General features: G+C 37.2%; 1 long non-coding RNA gene across 1 annotated transcript; it reads right to left on the reverse strand.

Moving 5' to 3' along the window:
- Window positions 1–13,454: 13,454 nt before the first annotated feature.
- Window positions 13,455–15,366, reverse strand: LOC146574387 (uncharacterized). Its single transcript, XR_014892568.1, has 3 exons — window positions 15,098–15,366; window positions 14,533–14,673; window positions 13,455–14,073 (listed from the first exon to the last, which is right to left on the reverse strand). It is a non-coding gene; the product is annotated as an uncharacterized LOC146574387 (long non-coding RNA).
- Window positions 15,367–17,070: the final 1,704 nt, after the last annotated feature.

Raw genomic sequence — 17,070 nt, forward strand, 5'->3', positions numbered from 1 at the left:
TTTATTTTGAAGGAGTGATGTGTTCTTTGCTCATTGTATTTAGTTTGACTTCCCCTGTCCTGTCATTAGCCTCATGTCAGTCAGCTGTTCCCCCATGTGTTCCCACTTCCCCTAATCACCTCCTGTGTATTTAAGTCCTCTGGTTTCAGTGTGTTATTGTCAGATCGTCTGTGTTGTTTCTAGGCCAAGTGGTCATGTCAAGTTTTCTTATATCAGGTCCATGTTCCTGTTGTAGGTTTTTATTTAATTTAGCTCACCCAGTTTAGTTTATTGTTAGCCTTGCCTTTTGCCTGCAGTTAATTTGCCAGCCTTAATCAACGGCTCGTGTTTGGTTATTCAAGTCATGTTTTGTTTCGTCTGCATTTGGGTCCACCTTTCACTCTACACACAGTCGACCCCGCTGATTGTGACATCTAATGTGAATAATGTGGCATAACTTAAAAGAAATGAGTACAAGTCATTTTTTGAGTTATGAAAACTGCGTATTTATTGTTCACTTTCATTATCTTTTTTTAATTAAACAATAGTCAAACATCAACATTGAAAACTCAAAAACAAATCACACAAAACTATTTCTATAGTAAACTATATTTAAGAAATATTAAAATAAATCATTTTAAAAAGACTTTTAAGTGCTAAAGACATGGCGTGTACTTTTGAATATCTGAGTAACAGATTTGATTCATTACACTGTAAACTGTTGAAACTCTAAAATGTACATATACCACTGTCCTGGTTCTGTGATTTGTTAATACCTGCTTGGTTAACCTTCATATTCAAAACAGTGACTATTAGAATTCTATTGTAGTCCAGTGATTGCAACAAAACAATGAAAATAACTCCACCAAAAAACAAAACAAGACACTATGCTTGGATACAGTGATCTGCACACTTAAGTCTCTAAGTTGGGGAACAGTTTACCAGCTTCCAGACTACTGTACTCTGATTGAATACAGTGTTATTCAGTCCCTTGGTAATAATTGTAGTGGTAGATATAGTGTAAAGATCACTCCAATCATTATGAAGAAGTTCATCAGCAGTTCTTGGGAGACCTCCATAAAGTTGTAACAGACTAGGTCGTTGTCATGGATTACTATAACAAAAAAGAGGTGGCTCAACAGGCTTGTCCTGAATGAATGTAAGCTCGTGATCGAAAATTAATCAACTATTTCACAAGATGATTTTGTGACAAATCATCTCTCCAATTCATGATCACTAGCAGTGACCCAGATGATTCTGCAAATCGTCATAATATTTTTATGTCTTTAAGCGTCACCCAGAAACTTTTGGTGTGTAGGAGTTATGTTTGAAAGTTATGTAATATTTTAGCTACAACTCTATATTTTTGTGGTCGTTTTGAGAACAAATTACATGTGGATCGGTAAAAACAGATGATCTATGTTCTTCATAGTAATCAGTTCTGAGGCCACCAAACCCAAGTGACACATAGAGAGGGAAAGCTGAGATGGTTTGGATATGTGCAGAGGTGGGATAGCAGATATAGTGGACAAGGGATGTTGAAGCTTGAGCTGTAAACAGTAGAAAAGGCAGGAGAAGAAAAAGAGGAAAACAAAAACTGAAAACAAAGTGGGCAAATGCTAGAATTCAAAATCTCAGTTTGAGGTTTGGGTTAAATCTCTTTCCATTGTGAAAGTTTTAAATTTCAGCCGAAACCTTTGCTGTATTAACTGTATTGGAAATCTTCTATTTGAAAATAGGTATTGGCTGAATAAGACGGCTGTGAAGCTTGGCGTAGAACGTGTTGGGCATGCTCGAAATGCTTGCCCAACACCAGGCTCTGCTGTGGTGAGAACAGGAACCTGTGTTGTTTATTAAAGTGAGTGAAGTGGGTAGCACATTTGGTTTCTTGTAACATTAGCTGTTGTTGCAAAAGACTGAAACAAGAACTTTTAAAAGGCAGACGTGCAGCAACATATTCCTGATGAAAAAGGTTTTCATCAGAGGGTAAATCTTCATTAAGACACACATCCACACATGTGCAATAACACTAAGTGCAATTCTCTTTTTCTGACAATGTTGTATTTTATTCTGTTGTATATAGTATTTTATTCTATTGTGTACAGTATCTTATTCGTATTCTTATTATCTTATCCTATTTTGCTACTGTAACTTTGCACTGTCCACTTTCTGCTGTAACAAAACAAATTTCCTAACAAAGGTTATCTTATCTTATTAACTCCATCCCCTTAAATTTGAAAGAATTTTACATAATACTTGTATACAATAGAGAACATTTATCAAAAAAGGGGGGGAACTTAGCAGGCTGTCTCAGCTACTGTGATGAACTCAGCTAACTTATTAGCTGTTAGCCAGCTGAATGAGAATTGCTTTGCTGACATTTCACTAAAAGAGCTTAGGAAAAAATAGAAAGCTAAAGAAAATTTGAATGCTTATTGCAATACAAACGATGCTGGTAACGAGTGATAAATACAGAACCACCTAATGGACCTGTCACAACACCGGTGTTTGTAGGTTTTCAATGAATCCCACCCTCTCACTTTTCAAAATCAAACAACTGCAGACAAGTGGGCAGACCTCCATATTTAAGAGGAAATGACCTCACTAGTGAAGCCTTACAAAATTAATTAAAAAAAGATCACTTGACTGTTTCTAAAGCTTGCAGTTGATGTAGTTTTTTATGGGAAAAAAATAAAAATAAATAAAAGTCATTAATAAATGAATTGCAGTAAATTCATTATTTTTAAGTCAAACTCTTTTTTTAAATATTTAAAAATTTTATGTAGTGTTTTAAAAAGAAAGAAAAGCAACCAAAAAATAAAGCAAGAAACAAAAACCAATTAGTTAAACTATTTGTACTTAATGTTAGTGCAAGAACCTGTGAGCACCTGATAAAAGACATTTTACTTTTACTCCATTGTCTTTTCTCAGAATCTCAAACAATCCAGCTCTTGTATCATTTAACAGCTGCTGTAAATCTTTGCATCTTTGCTGTGTTTTATACACTTGACTGAATGCACTTAGACTGAATCGTGAAGGTTTGGTTAACGTTTTTCTTTAAGTCATGATGTTTAAAGAATCCACAGAGCAAGAGACAAGGTATACCCTGGACAGGTCGCCTCTCTCTCGCAGGGCCACCACACAGAAACAGACAATAGTTCACACATAAAGTCAAATCAAAATCACCATTTAACCTGAACCCATGCAAGTCTTTGCACTGTGGGAGGAATCCCTGAGGAGTACCCATGCAGACACAGTGAGAATATATAAACTCCACACAGAAAGGTCCAAAATTCAAATACAGGACCTTCTCGCTGTGAGGTGACAGTGCCATTAACTCCACCATGGTTAACAAAAAGTTAAGCAGAAAACATCTTCCAACTCTGACATTTCACTCTGACTGTGTTTTACTTTGCCTCTTATGGGTGTACTGTACCAGCAGACAAAATGAAATTAGCCCTGTCAGGCAGCTTTAGCTTCAAAATAATACAAACTGGTATCTGCAGAACAGACAAACACAAAGTAAATGCTTTTCACTAATAAGTCATGAGATAAGATGCTGACCTTGGAAGTAAAGCCACTGCCTCGATAAAGAGATATTTCCAATTTGATCAATACAACACAGGGCTGGATTTGAAATGCCAGCTGGCAGTTTGTAGCTTGTGGCCATTCCAAGCCCCAATGTCATTGATCATGTATCCTTAACAAGGCACTAAGACCTTTGTAATGCTGCACTTTGGGCTTAATTGTTCCCAGAACATGCATACATGTTGCTCTTAAATCTGAAGCTCAAGTCTGAAAGGACAGTTTCAACTATCCTTGTGTAAAATAGCTGCCATTATAAACCGGTGTCTGTTTTGTAATCATTGCAGTTTGATTAAATTCTCTTGTAATGGTTCCCTGCTGTTATTTATCAGATGGCTCCAGCTTATATAGATAAAGTCAGTGGAAGTGGAAAGAATACTACAGAGTCTACATCAAAATTCTGATCATGGGGCAACTTTTTTGGATTTGAAGTGGATTATTTTGGGATTTCAGCCTTAAATGCAAGGATATCAAACAAATAGCAATGAACACAGTTTAACCTGAAATCCTTGTGATGATTGAAAAAACTCACTAATTATTCAGCACTCTTACAGCTTACTGGACTCTTACAGCCGCTGCATCGCAGATATTCAATGATTTAATGACCACCTTTATATACACAGATGTTGAGCATTAATCACAGTAAGTGTCATGGAAAAGGTCATGCCTCTGTAATAGGTTGCTATCTTATTTTTTCTTCATATATAAATAATATATATAAATAACGAACAATTTTTCACCATCCATTATTTCCTGTGTGACCGATGTTTCACCTATTAGACTGCAAGGCAGCCAAAAATGTCATCTGTGTCACTGACATTGTAAATGTCAAGGCAACACAAGCTTCTACATTTCAGTTTGTTATGTTAGGTCTGATTCACTGAATTAATTTGGTTATAGATAATATTATGCAGCTTTATTTTGCTTTTTCCCAGCCAAAAGTCTTCACGCTAAAACAATGTTTTCAGTTCTCTCTCTCTCCCTGTGTGTTTGTGTGTGTGTGTGTGTGTGTGTGTTTGCCAAAATTCATTTATCTCTTTGAATATTACATCTCAAAAGGCTGAACCATGCTTTAAGTTTGCAAATCTATACCAAATGAAGAAATCACTGTCATGGCCCTGTACACCGACCAATTTCAAAATATGTCAATCTAAACTGCTGTGTGATAAATGCTCAAAAAAGAAGCAGAAAAGGACAAATAACACAAACAGATATGGAACCATGTAGAAGAGACTAAAAGTCTGATTAGTGCAGTTTAGCCATATGGCCATCCAGTCAATTTTCAGCACTCTATAGAGACATTCTTATGGGCTTGGAAACTGAGGATGTTTAATCACTGGATGCTCCGCCAAGTGGAAAATATATCCCTATATTAGTAAGATGACATGATGTACTGAGTGCCTGTAAGAGTCTCCAATTCAGATTTTCAGGAACTGTGTTACAGATTAAACCCATTACCAGCTATTTTACTCTGTTTCTAGTTCAGTCTGTAATTTTGAGATGTTCTTTTCAGAGAACTGAATTACTGCTTATGTGTGTTTAAGGATTATCTTTGGTGCAATGTTTTCTGATATTATGAAGCTGTAATCTGTAATATTATGTTTTATTTTTTTTATCTGCCCTGTGGTCAGAGCATTTTTCTAACGTTCTCCTCACATGGAGAAAACATTATTATGATATACTGTAGATGGAATCACAAATAGTTGGCAGCAGGTCAAAATGAGCTGTTCAACTTTTACTTTTTATACTTTTGGAATATTTGCTGTTATCCTGACAACAAAAAGAAAGAAAAAAGGTCTCAGTATTTAGCACCATATAGATTATTCACAAAGCTATTTGTCTTTAACTGTTAAACCTTAACTGTTGTGATTTATGCTATCACTGCTTAATTATAAGTTACTGCACAGAGCGCCAGCTGGCAGGGAAAGCAGGTTCTCTCTTCTTAAATTGAGGTTGAATAAAGGCAGCAAGCCAAAACTATTTAGTTAAATCTTAAAAGTCAGCTACAGAGATTTTTACAGAACTTTAAGACCAACACTGTTTTGCACAAAGTCTCAATTTTAATCTATGTTTTACCCCCAAAAGACCCGGTCAAGGACCCTAAATATTTTAAAAATTCTCATGTTAAAAGTTAAATGCACTGTCTGTCTTCATATATGGACTATATTCAAATTTGCAAAAGAAGAAGCATCTAAACGTGCACAAACATCATTCTGTCCAATGCAAAACAGTGAAATATCAGAATGAAAAAAAACACACACAAACACATTTCTGGAGCCAGATTTTTAAAAGATTATCTTATTCACACGTTTATAAAATTAATCACAGTTTTAGCCTTTTCCGCATAATTTGTAGCCATTATTTGTAATTCAGAGTCTACAGTAGAAACTGAGCCTTGTGTTTATGATTTTTACATTGAGAAATGTCCGACAGGCTGCTGCTCCTTAGACATTATGCAGAACCTTTGAACTGGGGAGTCTGTGGGGAAATCATGATCAGCGTTTCTTCAGCGAAGTGTAGCATTTTAATGTGGATTCAAACAAGCGCCACTCATAAGAAATTTGTTAAGGATGCTAGCTTTCACTTTCACTGAAATCCATTTCACTAGATGAGATTGTGCCGCTCCAGAGACTGAAAATATATATTCTGTTTTTTAAACAGCTACCCATTAAGCAAGCTCCAACAAACACATCATGAATCACTGCTGCATGCTGTTTTATTTTCTTATGTGCAGAGAAAAGAATCTCATATAAAACTAAATCCAGTCATTGTGTTTTACCTGAAAAGTACCTGTTAAATTAAAATAGTTATGTTACAAACTCTAAGATAAACTACAGCTCTTTTTTGTGGTTATTTCTCAATTTCATATTTTTATTTTTTATTTTTTATTTTTTATTTTTTTACCTCACATCATTTTAAAAATTGGTTATTAGATAATAGTAACAGTACCTCTTTCGCCTTATAATATTGTTTGGCAACAAGTGGATTTTCAAGCAGGATACCAGGAAGCAGTTTTAGGGTTTTATTGGAAACAAGTGTTTGAGAGAAAGGTGGCTGGGATGGAGTCCAGGGCTGGCTGGAGACAGGGCTTTGGAGAGACGAGGCACTGAGTTTGCCAGGGGAGAGTGGGTTGGCAGGAGAGCACCAGGTAATAGATGAGCAGGGTTGCTAGCAGGCACACACAAGTGATCCAAGCACACAGAAGGAACTGTTTAGCATGAAGGAAAGTATAAGGCAACAAACTACCAGCACAGCAGACAGAATTATTGGGTGAAGAGTGACTGGAGAAGTTAGAGATGAGATGATGAGGTGCAGGCAGGTGAGAAAGCCAGACAAAGGAGGGGAAGGGAGGAAGCGACACCCAGAGATGCAGACAGACAACATTAAATGTGCGGGCAGACACACACACGGATACACACATGGACACACAGACACACGCAGCTTTTTGAGCTGGCAGACACCCTTGTCAGTCTACACTTGTGAAACATCCATGCCATTTAGTTCAGTTGAAATTTTATATTGCTGCAATGGAAAATTGCTTTAGCTCATTTGAAACTGTTTATTTCACTTTACCCAAAATTAAGAATCCCATGTGGAAAAATCAACAAATACTTTGCCCTTAAGTTAATATGTACTTCAAGTGTATTTCAGTGACCTGACGGCGAGCACCAGTGCATTCAAAACCATCAGGCCGACCCTTTTGGGTGATAAGCTAACAGCAATGCAGGTGGATGCTTCTCTTGTGTCCTGGATAGCTGACTAACTGACAGGAAGACCACAATATGTGCGTTGTCAACATCTGACAAGGTGATCAGCAACACAGGGGCACCACAAGCGACCGTCCTCTCCCCTTTCCTCTTCACCCTCCACACCACAGACTTCAGCCACAGCACAAAGACCTGCCATCCTCAGGTTTATCTGATTACTCTGCGGTGGTTGGATGCATCAGTGAGGGTGATGAGATGGAGTACGGGGCTGTGTTCGACTCCTTTGTCACGTGGTGTGCACAGAATCATCTGCAGCTCAACGTAACAAAGACCAAAGATTTGATTGTGGACTTTAGGAGGACCAGGAAACCAGTGATCCCCGTTTTAATCCAAGGAGTTGGTTTGGACATTGCGGAGGACATTGCAGGGAACTGTACACATAGATAATTAACTGGACTGTGCTAAAAACACCACTGCACTCTACAGGATGGGCAAGAGTCGTCTCTATTTCCTAAGGCAGCTGAGGTCTTTTAACATCTGTTGGAAAATGCTCAAGAATGTCTATGAGTCTGTTGTAGCAAGTGCCATCCTCTATGCTGTTGTATGCTGTCGCAGATGCTAACAGACTCAATAAACTGATCCACAATCACAGTAATGTTGTGGGGATGGATGTGGAAACCCTTAAGGTGGTTTAGGAGTGGCGGATGTTGTCCAAGATAAGGACATTTCTGGACAATACCTTCTACCTACTTCATGATGTGCTGGCCACTCACAGGAGCACGTTCAGGCAGGGGCTGAGATTACCCAAATGCAACACCGAATGACACATGAAATCATTCCTGCCTGTGACTATCCCCTCCTGCATATAAAGCACAGTGCAATAGTGACATCCTTTTGCACACCCTCTACAGTGAAAATAACAAATAAAAAGTTTTATAGTTTACGGTTTAGAGTAAAATGTCAAACATACATATTTAATCTCTGTAATATTCTGGATATTTATAATTGAGCCATTTGTATATATTAGAGCTATTTCTTTTATTTTTTAACTTATACATAATATACTGTATTATTTAATTTAGTTCAGTCTGTTACTGCTCTTATTGTTTTGGAGCAACTGTAACCACATAATTTCCTCAGGGATTAATAAATGATTCTGATTCTGAAGTCAAAGGTGATTGTGTCACATGACCATGTGACGTCACTCACATGGCTCTGTGCTATTATTTCACTTAAGCAGTGAACATATTTGGTTCTGGACTGATCTACACTGTCAGCTCGAGCTATCCCAGAGAGCTCAAACACAACAAATTGTTCATGGAGATTTCATGGAGAAAGAGACATGTGGACACTGCATTGTTTTGTTTGTCTTTTAGAGCTAATTTGTATTCAGATACACTTCAGGGAAAGTCTAAGGAATTTCTGTGAGTTTATATTAGGAAGGAACAGACTCAAATTTAGGAGAAATTAGAACTACAGTGTGTTTTCACAGTGATAGAAATGTTAATGAATACATTAGCAATATCACTTTTTAGGGGAATCGTTTTGCTTAATTTTGTCTGATGTTCTTTTTTTTCTCTTTAGCAACTGTTGTGTAAATAGCACTGATAACTTCAGTACTTTATTTTTTAATTTCTATTGATTTTTTTGTACATAAAACGCAGCCTTTGTTTAAAAAACACTCTATAATAAATTTGGTCCTTGAAAGGAGAATGTATCTTTGTTTCTAGCAAGCTGATTGCGACAAAATTTTGGTTTTACCTTTAAAAAAATCTGCTTTTTTAAGCAGATTTTTTAAAGGTAAAATTTGAGCAATTTTTTAAAGTTGGTTTAGAGAAACATTTTTTTCAGTGTATATCGATAGCCCAGATACCTGAGTTTCTATAGTATTTTTTTTGTAGTCTGACATGTGGTTTACAACCAGTGATTTAACACATCTTTTTCTAAATGTAACTGCAGTTTGAGTTGCATTAGTTCATGCAGTCAACATTCAAAGAATATACAATTTCATAGACATTCAACTATTGAATGAGAGGCTCAGAGTACATTTAATACCCTTATATTAATGGTCTATTTTCCGGGAAGGTTTGCTTTAGCTCAATAAAGGAATTGATGATAAATATTAAGTACTAACAACAAATAAGATTTGAGCCCAAATATCTGCAGTGAAACATTTGGTTTGGTTTATTTTATATGAAATCTCACCATTCAAAGAGAGTCATCACAACTTTACAACAATGCAATAAAATAAATAAATACACAAATAAACAACTGTAAAATCCCAGAGCTTTCATGTCCACCTATTTGCTGTCAGGGTGTAAGCAGTAATATTTATTGACCTGGTTTCATGCAAGGCATGTCATGTTTTTTTTGTTTTGCTTGACTTGTAGGAGGATGCACATAAACAATAACATTTGCAGGGCCAACATGTCTGTAGATCTTTGTCTTGAAGCTACGTTTATTATGCATGCTGTATATGCACTACCCTGCTCCACTCCTGCATTTCAAAGATACAGGCATAGCTAGAAATGTCACTGAATTTGGAGGTGTTGAAATCTACTATAGCCATGCAAGTCTGCTGACTGAGTTGTTGTTGGAAATAAAATGTTTCCATTTCTAATTGAGGTCAGAACTTGTTTTTTTTTTAATAAAGAGGAATCACTAAAATAAATTTAACAATTGGCATACAGTGTAAAATATTATGTATTTGAGGCATCTCCTCTGCACTCTCATTTTTATCCAACAGACTGAAAAGCTATGAAAAATAATAAAGCCTGATGTTCTCATCTTTCCACAGAAGTGTCTTTCTTGCCAAATCTAATTTCAATCTGTTCTAGGCTCTCTCTCAACTAAAACATCTCTGATTCAGTCCCTTTCATATTCATGTACAGTGCCAAAGTACTATGGAGAAGAACTACTTACTCACTCACTCTGTGTGATTTTAGTTTACTGTAATGTGCTGTAGTGCATTGTAATTCTGTAATGACATTTGTGGGGGAAAAGAAAGACTTCATAGCACTCTGTGCAGTCATGTGAAAACAACACACATTGTGATTCGATACCTTCTATATCAAATTTCAGCAGCAATATTTGAAGTAATCATTTTCTGTATGACTCTGTGAGTCTCTCAGATCACTGAAGGAATTTTGACACACTCTTTTTTACAGCAGTGCTTCGGTTAATTGAGGACAGTAGGGATTTGTTTTGTGCACAGGTATCTTAAGATCCTGGCACAGTATTTCAATCAGGGCGAGGTCTGGACTTGGTCATTGTAAATTTGCTGCTCTGCTTGGGATCATTGTCCTGTCACATGACCCAAAGTGGGACAAGCTTTAGCAGTAACCTTTGTTGGACAGATGGCCACATACAGAGGTTTACAAGGTAGACTGAATGACTGCAAGTTGCCCAGGTCCTATGGCTGCAAAACAAGCCCTAACTATCATCCGTCCACCACCGTGTGCCACAGTTGATATGCTATGTTTGGTTTTTGCCAAGCATAGTGCTGTGAATTATGGCTAAAGATCTCCACTTTGGTCTGGTATGTCCAAAGGAAGTTGTTCCTGGAGTCTTGTGGTTTTTTTCTTCAGGTGCAACTTTCCAACGCTAAGTTTTGATACCATGTTCTTTTCTAGGGAGAAGAGGCTTCCTCCTGACAACCCTTCCAAACAAGCCATGCTTGTTCAGTCTTTTTTCTTATCGTATTGCTAAAGGAGGAGACCTGCAGTCTGAGACAGTTTCTCCAAGCATGGCCTGACCTTTGGCTGAATTTTCCGAGATTCCCACTCCTGAGAAGATGACATTGCATTAATACACACCTGAATGTGTCAAACCTGCAAACTGCCAAAACCTCTGCTTTTACTGAGGCGCTCACAAATTTGATCAGCATCACCTGACTGCTATTTACCATCTTAACTTCTCTGAAAACAGTAAAGATGTACTTAATATTTCACAGGACTGCTTAGAGTCCTGTGAAAGCTTCCTTCCTTCACATGACTGTAGGCTGAAATAAAAAATAAAAAAATCAAACCAGGTGGTGCGTTCCAGTTTTTCAGGTCTCTGCTTTGGTTAATGTAAATTAATTTTCTGACATCATCTCTTTGCGCATGACGAAAAGTACATATTGCTTATTTTACAGCTATAAAAGAATCCACATGGAAATGTTGAATGAAATTAAAACTGGCTTTATTATTAGCATGAATGTTCTATGGCTCTTTACTATGGAACTCCAAAGTGTTCAAAATTAAATAAATAAATAGGTCAAGATGAAATAAATAACTATGTGAATAAATAAGACACAGATATGTAATGTGAGAATGATATTGTGAAATCATGGAACACATTTTGAAAACAATGCTCATTATTGTGAAATATATTGCATTCTGCTATATAAATTTACTTATTATTGTGAAATATTATTTCATGGTCATTATTTTTCACAATAACAGAGATTATTCCTGAGGCATTTTATTTATTTCCAGCCGTTTTTAGTCCAAAATGACCTTTTTTCAAAGTCAGTCTTTATTTCAAAATCCCGTTTTTCTCGATGGCCTATTTATTTCATAATGCGACTTTTCAGCAGAATGACTTTGTCTGTCAATCAATGTAAGTGGGCTGGACCTTTGCACCTATTGGCTTATCGTTTACCATAGACTAGTTTTCCTGGATACCGGCTCCGCGGACGGCTGCTACAGCTAGCAACAGCGTGCTAGGTCAAAAGTCACGGAGGATGGCGGACTGGCGTGAACTTCAGCCAGTTCTGCTCATTTAAGCAAATCAGAGAGGGATCATTTACCTGTAGATACTGTTTTGAGTCGTTTAGATGATGTTTCTGAAATGTCTGGATGATAATTGCTCTTCAAAATCTTAGCATCGATGACAGCATTGTCGAAGGTTTAAGAGCAATTCAGCACCGTGTTCGTTTGGAATACGCCGAGGAGGAACAACAGTCTTCAAATGTTGGCCGTCCACGTCTAGAAATCCCGGTGCAGCACTCAGGACTTTAGTGCTGTCCGGGATAACCATCGGGGTAATTGCCGATACGTTTTCTGTGTCTCCGAGCACAATTAGGAGGGAAATGACGGAGGAAGGTCTAAGGTAAGTTTATGCTGTAATTGAGCACCTGTGTGATTCTGTACACAGCATTGTTTAGATGTTGACCTTAATTATGACGTTTGACAATGAATTATTATCGCTTACTTTTTTTTGTTACTGTCTAAACTAAGTGGGGCAGCTACGGCTAAAGCTATCGGCGCCATCTCGGCGTTGAGACACGTTTAGCAGTGTTAGCTGTTAGTGTGTTAACTCGGAGACTGGGGTCAGTGGAGCCTGTAGGAACCTTTTACACAGAGAGTAGACCCACCAGCTTTCCACAGTCTACTTACTTATCACATCTTGTTAGACAGCAGGGTCATTAGTGCTTTAAATAGTACATAGTTGAATGTTTCATTGCTGTTTGCAGTTGATTGTTCTCTGATAACGCATAACAAGGTTGATGTTAAATAGCGAGTTTATTGAAATGGTTTTGTCTATTTCAGCAGCATTATAGATATCATACTTTCTCTGGTGTCTTCGGCAAAGCTAAAACAAGAATACATTTACATCCTTGGTTCTTTCAGCATTAATTGGAAAACTTTGAGATTTGCTGTGTGTCTCCCAAGCCATTCTTTTTTTATCCCACCTGTCAGGTATAGATGGCAATACTTTAAACAAAGTTAAATTTGTTATACCTGAAGAGAACCAATCCTGACCTAGAATGGGTGAATGAATAATTAGTTGGTAGCCAATGCCTAAGCAACTCACATAGGCCCTGGCAGACTCAATAAGTCCATCTAGGAACAGCTGCAGGAAACACCTCTTCAGTTTAGATTTAAAACATGTGCATGCTCTTTCAGGTTGATGAGGATTATGGTGTGGACTGGACAGGACAACATAATCGCCGCCCATCAAATGAGATCACCATTCCTGAGATTCAGCTCCCAGATGCACTGAATGAACAAGACCCTGCTGTGCTACCAATACTTCAGAATCACTTGTAGAAAGACATTATTACATTTAATCAGTTTCTATGTCAGGAGGATTTTTTTTTTTTTTTAAATTTCTACAGCTTTGTAGCTAATACTGACTCAAAACAGCATAACCAATTTCATTTTCAACAAAACAGTGAGTGGCTATAAAACAGGATTTGTTTTATACAGCTGTCACTTTAATGATATTCATTTCTTGGTTGGATATACAGTACATGTCAACTCTGAGCAGATTTAATACAATGAACACAGTACAGTAGTGTAACATCTTAATTCAAATAATTTTTTCTAGAAATTTTTTTTGTATCAGTAGCGAGTATAAACAAAACATATTGTGTAATTTATAATGTACAGTGAACAACTGATTTTGATATCTGAACTCTTCATCAGTTTATATTAAAAAAGCCATAAATGCACACCTGTAGTGTGTATTTTTCACTGTCAAGTGTATTAAAAAGAACTAGAACTCACTAGATTGTCCGTTTCTTTGAACACTGAGTACAGTAATGTGATGCAAGAAAGAAGAAATGGTCTAATTTTACCATGTGGTTATGGAATCAATCGTAAACCAGACCAAAACCTGAGTCAGTAGAGTTGAGACACACCTGAATGTCCATTAGAAATGACTCATAGGTACAGTAGTGTGCAGGAAGACGTAGTACTTCAAAACCGGTGGAAGACTTTGGAAGATTGCTGTTGACCACTTCCACAGTCATTTCTCGGCAAGACTTCCCATCCTGTCCAAAACTTGATGAGGGCTTTTTGTTGTGCACAAGATGCTGCAACAGAAGATTGTTTTAAACTATAATGACATCCTATATTCATTATTTTGAATCTTTTATAGAGAAATACCATAAAAGATGACCACTTACATACAGGGCACCAGACATTTTTGCCCCACTCAAATTGCTGTTGTAGCTTTTATAGATATTTTTATGTTAACAAAGCTAAAAGTAGTCTACATACAATTCTAGTGCAACTGATAATGCCACCACTTATGTATTGCATGGAGCAAATAACAAAACAAAATTATACTATAGTGTAAAACTGGGCGATAGAACGATAACGATATGTATTGCGAAATAACTTTTTCTCAATAGAAAAATTAAACTATTGTGATAGACCTCACCGCTCTTGTCCTTTTATAAAAAATATATATATATATCGTGATATGAAAAAATCTCATATCGCCCAGCTCTACTACTATTCAGATGTTAAAAGATGTGACCTGACCTTACCTCACAACAGGGAGCAGTCTCTGATTCCCTTGGTAAGAAAAGAGGAATGATGTCTGATCTTTCTGTCAGAAGCGGCCATACCATGGTTTCCTTAAGCCCTTTCCTCAGCTGCTTGACTTGACGACTTGTTTGTGTTATGACCTACAACGGTGAGACCAAACCAAAACTGAAGTTGGAGTCTGTAAAGTGACACACACTTTAAATGTTAAATATTTAAAGAACATCCACTGTACTAGTAAAAGCGTTTTCAAATTATACCCACTTACAAAATCACTACGTTGAACTAAAATTGCTTTCTTTTCTTTCACATAGATTACTTGTCTTCCATATTAGCACAGAAGATAAGCCACTTTAAAACAGTCATGAATAACTATTACCTACAACAATGTAAATAGTAATACAGACATTAACCCAGAAGACAATTATTTTCTCTTACCTAATTTATAGAATTCTTTGCTATGATAAAAAACAGTATTAAAAAAAAATCTGTGACTAAACTGTTTAAAAAGCTCATATTTGGCAGACAGACAGACTAACCAAGCAATAATAACATATCGTTACTTACCCTGAACAGCGTTTCGTGGAGTGGAGCTAGCTGTGATAGCGTTAGCATTTGCTAACGTTAACCCTGTGCGGTTGTGATGAGAACTTGGACCAGGGACCACTTCATCTCCAGTACACTGCTGCAATACTCAGACTGAGGTGAAGACGTTCAATCTAAGCGGTTAGCAAGTTCTCTGAGTAACTCAGAAACGGACTTGTTTCCTGCAGCCATGCCCTTCACAAGAATTGATACACCTGTAACGTTATTCGCGCCCAGTGTTTTGCATTTGTCGGTGCCTTAAGTTTATTTTGAGCTGCATACTGCCGCTAGCTGCATAGGAGACGCATTGCACCATTGCTGCTTGCTGACTGCTTACTTAACATGTAAAGCTTATGACACTTTCTGTGCGGCAGAGTCTCCATCGCGTGGCCATTGAATGAACTACGAAATCTGGTTAACGGGCGGCATCATTTTTTAATTTTACATAAACCCCCTGCATTGCTGTTGAACTGTGAAAACAAAGATCATCCATCTGCAGTATTTGTCATCTGTCCCTCATTCATGGAGAACAAATGTGATTAGAGTTCAGGGAGTTTTTATATATAAATGGGTGACAGGAGGGTTGTGTTCTAATGTTTCTGGCATGGCAGAGGTTCACTTGTCTCTAGAAAGAACGATCACCGTCTGGTGATTCAAATCAAAGTGATGATTTGAATCATCACTTTGATTATTTAATTACGCATTTCAATCCTGATGGGTGTGGTCTCATCCACAATCACAATGCCCCAAACCCTGGAGTATTACAGATCTTCTAACAGTCTGAGTAAATCACAAAAATTAGATAATTACATGCAATGACTTTCACAGTCACGAGAGATTTTGGACCGACATGTTTTTAAGAGTTCTCCAATGCACTCATCAAAACACCAAATGCTGGAATATGTTTTGGGAGAATGGTGTTCATACCTCCAGCAGAGTTTCAGAAACAAGCTGGCCTAACATGTTGCTAAAATACTTTTTTGTTTACTTTAATTTATCATGCTTTTGTGATGTGATGTTTGTGTAAAGTTGGTCAGAAGGTCAGAAGGTTGCTTTGTAAGTGCGCATGCGCCATTAGCGTGCTGCCTGCTGTAACCCTAATTTCCTTCGGGATTAATAAAGTATTCTGATTCTGATGATTTTGCAGAATTAATAATAATAATAATAACAATAAAACATTCTTCACTGTGCACACACGGCAATCAAAATTGTACTTGATAAAAATACCTAAGCAGTGTCTCTAAACATAATGATTTTACTTTAACATGCCGTAGTACAGTTCCATGCTGTCCATTATATACTCAGTGCCACATCATTAGTTATATCCTGTTATGACAGGGTAGGACCCCTGTTCTCCTTCAGATCTGCTTTTATTATTTGTGGTGCACATTTAACGAGGTCCTAGAAACTTTTCTCAAAGATTTTGGTTCATATTGACATGATAGCATTACAGAGTTGATGCCATCTGACATCAACAAGACATTTTTTTATCAGGTGAAGTGATGCTTACTGGATATTTTCTCCTTTTCGGCACATTCTCTGTAAACCCTATAGATGGTTGTGTGGGAAAATCCCAGCAGATCATCAGTTTCCTACTTACTCAGACCAGCTCATCTAGCACCAACAACCACACCGTGTTCAAATCTGCTTTCTCCCCTATTCTGATGCTCAGTTTGAACTTCAGCAGGTCATCTGGACTCTATATGTTTAAATGCACTGATTTGCTGCCATGTGATTGGCTGATTAGACATCTGTGCTGTAAACTTAAACAGGTGTGCCGAAAAAAACCCCATGGTTTATGCATACTGTAACATTGTGGCTCCGAATTGAATAGAAACTTCAAGCTGGAGGTCGTTTTTTTTTTTTTTTTTAAATTGCTGAATAGTTTAATGTGTAACACTAGATCATATTTTCTGAGTTTTTTTGAGAAGTTGTATGTACCTCAATATTACACT

Source organism: Mchenga conophoros, linkage group LG5, assembly GCF_057382185.1.
Source record: "Mchenga conophoros isolate Kocher_MC1m ecotype Shallow Benthic linkage group LG5, M_conophoros_male_GT1.1, whole genome shotgun sequence".
NCBI classification, from domain to species: domain Eukaryota; kingdom Metazoa; phylum Chordata; class Actinopteri; order Cichliformes; family Cichlidae; genus Mchenga; species Mchenga conophoros.